At 39.2% G+C, this 11,534-nt stretch overlaps 1 pseudogene; it reads right to left on the reverse strand.

Moving 5' to 3' along the window:
- The window catches only part of LOC117525143, a 214,097-nt pseudogene extending 204,426 nt beyond the window's left edge, over positions 1–9,671 (reverse strand).
- Positions 9,672–11,534: the final 1,863 nt, after the last annotated feature.

Below are 11,534 nucleotides of genomic sequence, written 5' to 3' on the forward strand. Positions count from 1 at the left end.
TGTAATTTAGTCTCTGCTTTTTATTTAGTCATACTGTGTTATTACATTAGGTTTTGAGGATTATCTGTTACACTTCAGCCACTAGTTCTGTTCTAGTTTAGTCTTCATCCTTTACTTTCTGTTTATTCAGTCACTCTGTCTTGAGCACATTTTTCCCTCAGGTTTTTCTGTACACTCTGGCCACATGTTGAGTTCTCATCTAGTTTAGATCCAGCCTTTAATTTTCTGTTCTGTTTCTGCTTTTTCATTTGTTTATTCTGTTTCCCTCACATTTGTATTTTAGGTATCATTATTTCCAGTTGTTTAACATTTGTTCTGTCACATTCCTCTTTTTGCTGCTTTTGTCTGACACGCCCACCTGTCACTCCACTCTTGTCTCACTCAGCCACGCCTTCTTTCCTGAACCTGCATCTCATCACGCCCTGATTATCCTCTGCTTTTAAACCCCTTGTCTTCCACCACTCACTGCTAGTTCGTTGTGCGTATTGCCTTGTTCCAAGCCTCTCGTGTGTTTTCTGCCATAGTCTGTTTTCTTGCTGTGTATGACCCTCGTCTGTCTTGACCTTGCCTTTTGTCTGAGCCAGTTAACCTGCTTCTCTGTGCCTGAACCCTGCTTGTTTTTGACTACGTTTTTGCCTTCTCTGATACACCTGTTTGCCCGTGCTGGAACTCTGCTTGTTAATGACTACGCTGCCGCCTCATGACTGTCTGTATCGCCACCGGCCTGCTTGTCACCCAGTGTATTGACCTGAGCCTGTTTTTTGATTAAACCATTTTCTAAATCCCACCTCTGAGCGATGAGTTCACATTTGTGTCCACCTGCCTGTCGTGCCATGTCCTCACAGTTCCTGACATTAGTAAGGTTAGACCATTACCTGTGTGAAGCGCCTTGAGGCAACTCTGTTGTGATTTGGCACTATATAAGTGAAAATAAATTGAAAAAATTGAAATTGACTCGTATCTGTTTCCTCACCAGAAAACATCTCACTTCAGTCCCCTATTAAGTCTGTCATCTAAAAACAGTTATGTGTCAGAGCACATGACTCTTAAAAAGAAAATGACACCTTATTCCTGGTTGGTGTAATTGAAGTTACACCATCAAAACCAGTGGTGGGCACAGTTCAGTTAATCCGATAACCGATAATTATCAAAGCTAATGTTTTTGCTAGCGGATTAGCTTTTCAGTTAAGTTTATAAACCATCATTGGACCAATTATCGTCCAATAAATTTAGTTCCAATAAATTTCAGTCCGATAACATTTTTTATTTATTTATTTTTTGCTGGTAAAGTGAGCAACGTTTAACAGTCAAATACATTTGTAAACCCTAAAATCAGACATTTTAGTCTGTCTGTTGTGTGTTTGTAGCAGACTGGCTGCCTGTTGCTTGCTGATGACATCATCATTAAGCGCATAAGTGATTGGCCAGTCGACGCAGGGAGCATGCTGTCTTAACCCCATTATAGCTCCCGCTGTGAACATTCATGCGCACACAGACCTCTCAGCTGTTTTTCCAGGCTGCCTGATCACACATATGTATTGCTTAGATTTTTCACAGTTATATCTATGACACTTATTAGTGTGCACAAAGCTGAGCCTCAAGGAGAGACTGTTTTAAACAGGCTGTGCTCATGATGAATGTGCACGCGCACAAAGTCTTCTCACAGTGGAGAGCAGTTGCTGCTTTTACCATGACTGCATCAAAATGAACATTTATCACTTAAAATTGAGTCATCACAACACAACATCACAGTTATGTAAACTTTGCAATTGATCTGCAGTGCCATTCTTAATGTTAGCAGCTACATTAAATTTCAAGTGCATGCTGAGAGGTTTTCCTCAAAGCTACGTAAACACTGTTTGAAATACTTGGAAAAAGTACTCACGAATGCCATATACTTTGAGACCGGTCACTGAAGTGCACAAAATAATCTTGGTGTATTATCAGATGGTCACTAACTGCCTAAATCTAAGTTGCTGTGATTTTGGTGTGACATTTCCTTTAATTAAAAATCCTCCAACATATTTGTACACACTCTTCCAAGAGGGAATGGAGACATTTGATTCAAACAATTTTAAACCCAGCTTACGTCTGAACTGTGGAGTCATTCCTTTGGTGTTTGTTGTGTGTTTGTTAATAGAATAGAATACAACCCCTGGCAATAATTATGGAATCACCGGCCTCGGAGGATGTTCATTCAGTTGTTTAATTTTGTAGAAAAAAAGCAGACATGACACAAAACTAAAGTCATTTCAAATGGGAACTTTCTGGCTTTAAGAAACACTATAAGAAATCAGAAAAAATAATTGTGGCAGTCAGTAACGGTTACTTTTTTAGACCAAGCAGAGGGAAAAAAATATGGACTCACTCAGTTCTGAGGAATAAATTATGGAATCACCCTGTAAATTTTCATCCCAAAAACTAACACCTGCATCAAATCAGATCTGCTCGTTAGTCTGCATCTAAAAAGGAGTGAACACACCTTGGAGAGCTGTTGCACCAAGTGGACTGACATGAATCATGGCTCCAACACGAGAGATGTCAATTGAAACAAAGGAGAGGATTATCAAACTCTTAAAAGAGAGTAAATCATCACGCAATGTTGCAAAAGATGTTGGTTGTTCACAGTCAGCTGTGTCTAAACTCTGGATCAAGACAGAAAACTTAAAGACCGAACTGTAAGAAACCGCCTAAAGGAAATGGGATTTACATACAGAAAAGCTAAATGAAAGCCATCATTAACACCTAAACAGAAAAAAACAAGGTTCCAATGGGCTAAGGAAAAGCAATCGTGGACTGTGGATGACTGGATGAAAGTCATATTCAGTGATGAATCTCAAATCTGCATTGGGCAAGGTGATGATGCTGGAACTTTTGTTTGGTGCCGTTCCAGTGAGATTTATAAAGATGACTGCCTGAAGAGAACATGTAAATTTCCACAGTCATTGATGATATGGGGCTGCATGTCAGGTAAAGGCACTGGGGAGATGGCTGTCATTACATCATCAATAAATGCACAAGTTTACGTTGATATTTTGGACACTTTTCTTATCCCATCAACTGAAAGGCCGGTGATTCCATAATTTTTGCCAGGGGTTGTAGAATTGTCCATACGTGTGTGTGGGTGTGAATGTGTTTGTTTGTCATGTCTGCTCCAGCCCCTCGTGACCCTTAATTGGACTAAACGATTGAAGATGAGTGTGTGCGAGAATAGAATTATTGTCGATAAAGGTGAAAATGTGAATTTGAGCAGGTACTACAACCCCTGGCAAAAATTATGGAGTCACCGGCCTCGGAGGATGTTCATTCAGTTGTTTAATTTTGTAGAAAAAAAGCAGATCACAGACATGACACAAAACTAAAGTCATTTCAAATGGCAACTTTCTGGCTTTAAGAAACACTATAAGAAATCAGGAAAAAAAATTGTGGCAGTCAGTAACGGTTACTTTTTTAGACCAAGCAGAGGGAAAAAAATATGGACTCACTCAATTCTGAGGAAAAAATTATGGAATCATGAAAAACAAAAGAACGCTCCAACACATCACTAGTATTTTGTTGCACCACCTCTGGCTTTTATAACAGCTTGCAGTCTCTGAGGCATGGACTTAATGAGTGACAAACAGTACTCTTCATCAATCTGGCTCCAACTTTCTCTGATTGCTGTTGCCAGATCAGCTTTGCAGGTTGGAGCCTTGTCATGGACCATTTTCTTCAACTTCCACCAAAGATTTTCAATTGGATTAAGATCCGGACTATTTGCAGGCCATGACATTGACCCTATGTGTCTTTTTGCAAGGAATGTTTTCACAGTTTTTGCTCTATGGCAAGATGCATTATCATCTTGAAAAATGATTTCATCATCCCCAAACATCCTTTCAATTGATGGGATAAGAAAAGTGTCCAAAATATCAATGTAAACTTGTGCATTTATTGATGATGTAATGACAGCCATCTCCCCAGTGCCTTTACCTGACATGCAGCCCCATATCATCAATGACTGTGAAAATTTACATGTTCTCTTCAGGCAGTCATCTTTATAAATCTCATTGGAACGGCACCAAACAAAATTTCCAGCATCATCACCTTGCCCAATGCAGATTCGAGATTCATCACTGAATATGACTTTCATCCAGTCATCCACAGTCCACGATTGCTTTTCCTTAGCCCATTGTAACCTTGTTTTTTTCTGTTTAGGTGTTAATGATGGCTTTCGTTTAGCTTTTCTGTATGTAAATCCCATTTCCTTTAGGCGGTTTCTTACAGTTCAGTCACAAACGTTGACTCCAGTTTCCTCCCATTCGTTCCTCATTTGTTTTGTTGTGCATTTTCGATTTTTGAGACATATTGCTTTAAGTTTTCTGTCTTGACACTTTGATGTCTTCCTTGGTCTACCAGTATGTTTGCCTTTAACAACCTTCCCATGTTGTTTGTAATTGGTCCAGAGTTTAGACACAGCTGACTGTGAACAACCAACATCTTTTGCAACATTGCATGATGATGTACCCTCTTTTAAGAGTTTGATAATCCTCTCCTTTGCTCTCCATAATTATTGCCAGGGGTTGTATGCCATCAATGCATATGGTGGGTTTTTTTTTTTATACAACTAATTAATTTAGGCCATTTTAAGCCATAAAGTTATGCATATGTAGGGGTGGGATAAATTTGAGCAACAGGTACCATTCAGTCAATCAATCAAATTTATGAATATAGCCCTTTACAGCAACCAAAAGGTTACCAAAGTGCTTTACTGTAAAAGCAAGAAATAAATAAAAGCAAACATATAAAATAAAATCATACAGTAAAATCAAAAGGGCACATACAGTACAAGCAAAACATCAAAGCACCACTGGGTATTAAAAGCCATTTTAGGAAAATAAGTCTTGAACTTTGATTAAACAAGTGCTAAGGCAAAAATTGTATAACCCCAATTCCAAAGTTGGGATATTGTGTAAAATGTAAATAAAAACAGAATACAGTGATTTGCAAATTCTCTTCAACCTATATTGAATTGAATACACAACAAAGACAAAATATTTAATGTTCAAACTGATAGACTTAATTGTTTTTGTGCAAATATTTGCTCATTTTGAAATGGATGCCTGCAACACGTTTCAAAAAAGCTGGGACAAATGTCCCAACTTCATTGGAACTGGGGTTGTACATAATTTGGGGGTGACTTGTTCCATAGTTTGGGGCGAGCTACCATAAAAGCAAGGTCACCCCAAAGCTTTTATTTTGACCTCGGGACTAGATCCAGTCTCTACCAGGTTGCTAGCAACCATCTGCTAAAAGGCCGGCAGCTCCTTTCTGTGCATTTTAACACAATTATGGAATAATATGGCTTTCTCTGTGGTTGATCTAAAAAAAGCCAGCATTTTTAGTGAGTGAACCTTTAGTATTATTTAATATGTATGTTAGTACTGTTAGCGCTACTTAGGATGTAATGATAGCTGCGTAACGTGCTGCCAGTGCCATACTTTCAGAGAGCATCTGTTTACTAGTCAGACTTTTTAATAACCACCACTTACAGTGCATCCACAAAGTATTCACAGCGCTTCACTTTTTCCAAATGTTGTTATGCTACCACCTTATTCCAAAATGGAGTAATTTTTTACCATCAAAATATTCACAACACCCCATAATGACAACATGAAAAAGGTTTGTTGAAACGTTTGCTAATTTATTAAAAATAAAAAAAACTAAGAAATCACGTGTACGTAAGTATTCACACCCTTTGCACAATCCCTTGTTGATGCACCTTTGGCAGCAATTATAGTGTAATGTCTTCTTGAATATGATGCCACAAGCTTGGTGCATCTATCTTTGGGCAGTTTTGCCCATTCCTCTTTGCAGCATCTCTCAAGCTCCATCAGGTTGGACGCGGAGCGTTGGTGCACAGACATTTTCAGATCTCTCCAGAGATGCTCAATCAGATTCAGGTCTGGGCTCTGGCTGGACCACTCAAGGACATTCACAGAGTTGTCCTGAAGCCACTCCTTTGATATGTTGGCTGTGTGCTTAGGGTCATTGACCTGCTGAAAGATGAACCGTTGCCCCAGTCTGAGGTCAAGAGCGCTCTGGAGCAGGTTTTCATCCAGGATGTCTCTGTACATTGCTGCATTCATCTTTCCCTCAATCCTGACTAGTCTCCCAGTTCCTGCTGCTGAAAAATATCCCCACAGCATGATGCTGTCAACACCATGCTTCACTGTAGGGATGGTGCCTGGTTTCCTCCAAATATGACACCTGGCATTCACACCAAAGAGTTCAATCTTTGTCTCATCAGACCAGAGAATTTTGTTTCTCATGGTCTGAGAGTCCTTCAGGTGCCTTTTGGCAAACTCCAGGTGGGCTGCCATGTGCCTTTTACTAAGGACTGGCTTCCATAGAGGCCTGATTAATAGATAGATAGATAGATAGATAGATAGATAGATAGATAGATAGATAGATAGATAGATAGATAGATAGATAGATAGATAGATAGATAGATAGATAGATAGATAGATAGATAGATAGATAGATAGATAGATAGATAGATAGATAGATAGATAGATAGATAGATAGATAGATAGATAGATAGATAGATAGATAGATAGATAGATAGATAGATAGATAGATAGATAGATAGATAGATAGATAGATAGATAGATAGATAGATAGATAGATAGATAGATAGATAGATAGATAGATAGATAGATAGATAGATAGATAGATAGATAGATAGATAGATAGATAGATAGATAGATAGATAGATAGATAGATAGATAGATAGATAGATAGATAGATAGATAGATAGATAGATAGATAGATAGATAGATAGATAGATAGATAGATAGATAGATAGATAGATAGATAGATAGATAGATAGATAGATAGATAGATAGATAGATAGATAGATAGATAGATAGATAGATGTCCTTCTGTTCTCTCTCCACAGAGGAATGCTGGAGCTCTGACAGAGTGACGATCGGGTTCTTGGTCAACTCCCTGACTGAGACCCTTCTCGATTGCTCAGTTTAGACGGGCGGCTAGCTCTAAGCTCCATTTACAACTGATGAAGGCCACTGTGCTCATTGGGACCTTCAAAGCAACAGAAATGTTTCTGTACCCTTCCCCAGATTTATGCCTTGAGACAATCCTGTCTACAGACAATTCCTTTGACTTCATACTTGGTTTGTGCTCTGACATGCACTGTCAACTGTGGGACCTTATATGTAAACAGGTGTGTGTCTTTCCAAATCATGTCCAATCAACTGAATATACCACAGATGGACTCCAATTAAGCTGTAGAAACATCTCAAGGATGTTCAGCGGAAACAGGATGTACCTGAGCTCAATTTTGAGCTTCATGGCAAAGACTGTGAATAATTATATACATGTGATTTCTTTGCTTTTCTATTTTTAATAAATTTGCAAAAATCTCAAACACATTTTTTTCACAATGCCATCATGGGGTATTGTGTGTATAATTTTGCAGACAAAAAAAAAAAAGAATTTCATCCATTTTGGAATAAGGGTGTAAAATAAAAAATGTAGAAAAGTGTAGCACTGTGAATACTTTCTGGATTTAATGTATAGTGTGTGTATATGAGTCACAGCCCAGCCAACAATAATATGTGTTAATAAATTACCCAAACCCAGTTTAAGGCTTATTGGCTTAAGCTAGTTTGGAAATTTTGAGATAGGTGGGCATGTTTAGGCTTCATTTGTCCTGGTAAGCTCTACACAATGCTCCACCCCTTTAATCATTTGTGGTTGCTTGTGAGTTTGGTGGAATCATGCAATGACAAGATGGTCAACTGAATGGGAAAAGTGTACCAGTTGAGCTTTATTTATTACTTGTGATTGAATTTTTAAAATAATCAAATAATTTTGATTTTTTTTTTAATTTTATTACAAATTCAAAATCAAAGATTTATTTATGTATATATTTATTTATAATAATCTCTCACAACCTGCCTACAGTACCCTCATGAGCAGGGTTGGGTAGGATTACTTTGAAATGTAATCCTAAAGTAATCAGATTACAAGTAATCCACATGTATGTACATACATACATGTAATCCACATGTATTCTTTCAAAGTAATCCTACCCAACCTTGCTCGAGGGCCACACTTTGGGAAACACTCTTCCCTCTTAAGCCCTCGGGCCTATTTCACCAGAATCACATACCCATACATTATGATTTATTTTGCAGCTTGTACAATGTCAAAAATGCAAAACTTTGGATCAGCTAAGAGACAGGTTCTATGGGGATGTCGTGGATGTAAAAAAAAATTGAAAGTAAATAATACTTGGTAGGAGTAAATAAGTTTTTTTGTTTGTTTTTTTTTTGCCCAAAAAATTAATTCGATTTATGTCTTTATTTGCTTGGCGTTTGAGCTGTGGTTAGTTGATATGTGATTGAAGTGGATACTTTTGTAGAGGAGACTTCGCTTGACATTTTGATGTATAATGAGTGTATGTTGGTTAAATTTGGGGACTCTCGGGTTTAAGAGGTTAAATGATGTATCAATTCAATGGAACTCTGTGCATCAAAGATACATTAATGATCTAAACAGACCACAGATCCAGTAAATGAACACTTTCATGCATTTATATTGAAATGTACATAGTAATGCTACCATTATATTTTGCCACCTCTCTCTATATATGAAAGGAAAGACATCTGGGTGAATTAGTTATGATAGTGTCCACATATGATTTAGACCAATTTTATAAAATTTTTAAAAAATATTAATGTTTTCAATACAGTTATAATGCTTCAATACACTGTTTGTACATGCTGAAGCAGCACCATTTGGTCAATCAAAAATAAATAAAACAAAATAAAAAAAATAATAAGTCCCTTTAGCTTCTCCCTTTTTCACTTAGGGTTCACCACAGCAGATAAGAAATAAATTTTAAAAAACAACAGCGAATCCATTCCTCAACTGCATTAACATTAATTTCTCATTTAGTAGTCAAAAGCGCGGCTGATAATAGAATTATACTTTTCTATGTAGTGCCAGTGAACAGTCAGAGAGCTCATGCACATGACAGGGTAAATGTAACAACCTCACAGAGGTGCACACACCCTGTTTAGTCAGTGACACAACAGGAACAGTTTCTACTTGCACATCGTAATGAGGCTGTCAGAGCTTTACGATAAGCAGTATATCCTCCCCGTACAACTGCAAGGAGTCAGACAACAGTAGCACATTCATGCCTTCCCATGGAAAACTTCAGCTTTTGATCAGCTCCTGCACTCAGTGACATCTTTTAAATGCTGTGCAGAAAGATGCCCTTATGCATGCAAAATCATTTGTACACAAGACCTCATGCCAAAAACCCAACTAAATGCAATTTACTACCATGGCACCCAATGTCTAGATGACCGGTACCTGTAGTAGCTGCCTCACTCTACTTCATTACAACCACAAACTCAGCTGCCAGCGTCCCCCTTTCCCGGCTCCACTGACACCCGGCGTTTGTCTGCCACAAAAGAAGCATCCTTTTGTCACATCGTGAACCCCATCGCCTGCTGTTATGAGAAAAAGGAAGGACTCACCTTGTTCTCCTGGAGCCAGGTGGAGCAAGCACTGGCTGCAGTGGTGGAGGAATCCCCCCCGATCGTGCATGTGTAAGCGCGTGTGCTATACTAGTGCGTGTGTGTGTGGGGAGTCAGAGCTGATCCAGCAGATGCAGCCAGCATCCGCCAATCGAATGAGAGAGAGGAGAGTGGGAGAGGAGGAGGGAGAGACAGCAGAGGAGTGTCTTGGTAGCATTACATCATGGACTAGGGAATGGTTGGTTTGCAGGGGGTGTGCAACGAGTGGGGGACGGCATGTGTGTCCTTGTGTCTATGCATTCTGCAGAGGACCACAGAATTATTGAAGCCTGCATCCTTGCTGCATGTTGTGTCGCCATGGTGATGGCAGCATATATATATAATAAAAAGGTGCAACATATGTGTTGAGTGGATACATTTCATACACTGTGCACAGGTGTTTAGTCTCATAGCTGTCAAGTGCAGATGCATTCCAGATTTTCTTTTTCCACTGCATGGGCGTCACACAGGCTTCTCTGCAGATTGACAAGTCAAGAACATTTCAAATCCCGCCCCTTTTCGCCACAGGACATAAAGTCAGTGCTGCAAGCTAATGGCTGTCCTGTCACTTTGAAAACACACTGTCACTGATGTTTCTGGTGAGTGGTTCCAGTCACATCCTGTGGGGTTTGACACGCCACATCTGCAACTGGAAGGCGAGAGGAGAAAAAACATTGTGTTTTTTTTCAGAGATGCACTCACTTTATTTTTGCAGCCTGAAATCACTAAAACAGGGGCAAAGAAGAGCAATGACACCTCAGGGTCATCCTGCTCCTCTCTGACTGCATTCACATGACACCAGACAGGACAGACGCATGCGGCTCAAATTCTGCCTCCTACACTGAGGAGGTTATGTTTTCACCACTGTTTGCCTGTTTGTTTGTTATCAGGATTACTCAAACACTTATCAAAAGCTCTCCATACTTACACGGTCATGCACCATCTCTCATTTCCTGTTTTATTTTTGACATTCTCTCTGTGTGTATGTTTTTCAGCTGTCTTCTATTTGTTCCATCACACCTGTTTCTCATTTCATGAATCACTTCCTAGCATATTTTAACCCTTCTCTCCAGTGCCTTTATGCCAGAATGTTTTTGTGTCCCTTCCAATTCTTCCAGTATTTGTATCTCCTTGGTTTTCCTAGTTGCTGACCATTGCTGTCTTTTGTACTGTTTTGAGATTTTGCCTCGGTACCCTTCAAAGGGTTGTGTCCCATGAAACTCTTCAGCCTTCAGACACAACAGAGGTTGGAACAAACCATTCTGAAATGAGATGGTCTTGCCCACAGTGTGTTTTACTCTTGAATCTTTACATTTCCCTTAACTCCTGAAGGCTGGCAGCCTTGACAGCTGCACATGCCAAGCTAGAGTAGTGGGCATAACCCATAGTTTAGTCATCATTTTTCAGCACTTATTTATGCTTTACTTACAAATATTACTTCTTGACAATATACACACACACACACACATATATATGCCAACTGAGTCATGGGATTGTTTTGGCTGTGGAGGATCCACATGTTGTATCCTTTGTTTTCAGGGGAAAGAAGGCTGTAGGTCGCCCGCTTCACAAGCAGCCTTTGAAATGGGACAGCCTCCTCACTGCACACTTTTTGGTGTAAATACCTGATGATTACAGCCTTAGAAGTGTGCAGCTTGGAACATAGACATTGCCTGGTTTGAATGACCCCAGAGGGAACCCTCATAAATGCGGAGAGAACATGAAAACTCCACAAAGAAAGGACCGGGCTGGAAGTGAACCTTGAACCTTCTTGCTGCGAGGCAACAGTGCCAACCACAAAGTCACTGTACCACCCCATACCTAGTCACTAAGGAAAAATGTTCCATGTAAAAAACAAACATAACTTTTAAATCCAAAAAAAAAAAAAAAAAAAATCAGGCATGAGGGTTTTATGGAGCTTTGTGGTATCACTGCTGGTCATAA

The sequence above is a fragment of the Thalassophryne amazonica genome, chromosome 2, assembly GCF_902500255.1.
Source record: "Thalassophryne amazonica chromosome 2, fThaAma1.1, whole genome shotgun sequence".
NCBI lineage: Eukaryota > Metazoa > Chordata > Actinopteri > Batrachoidiformes > Batrachoididae > Thalassophryne > Thalassophryne amazonica.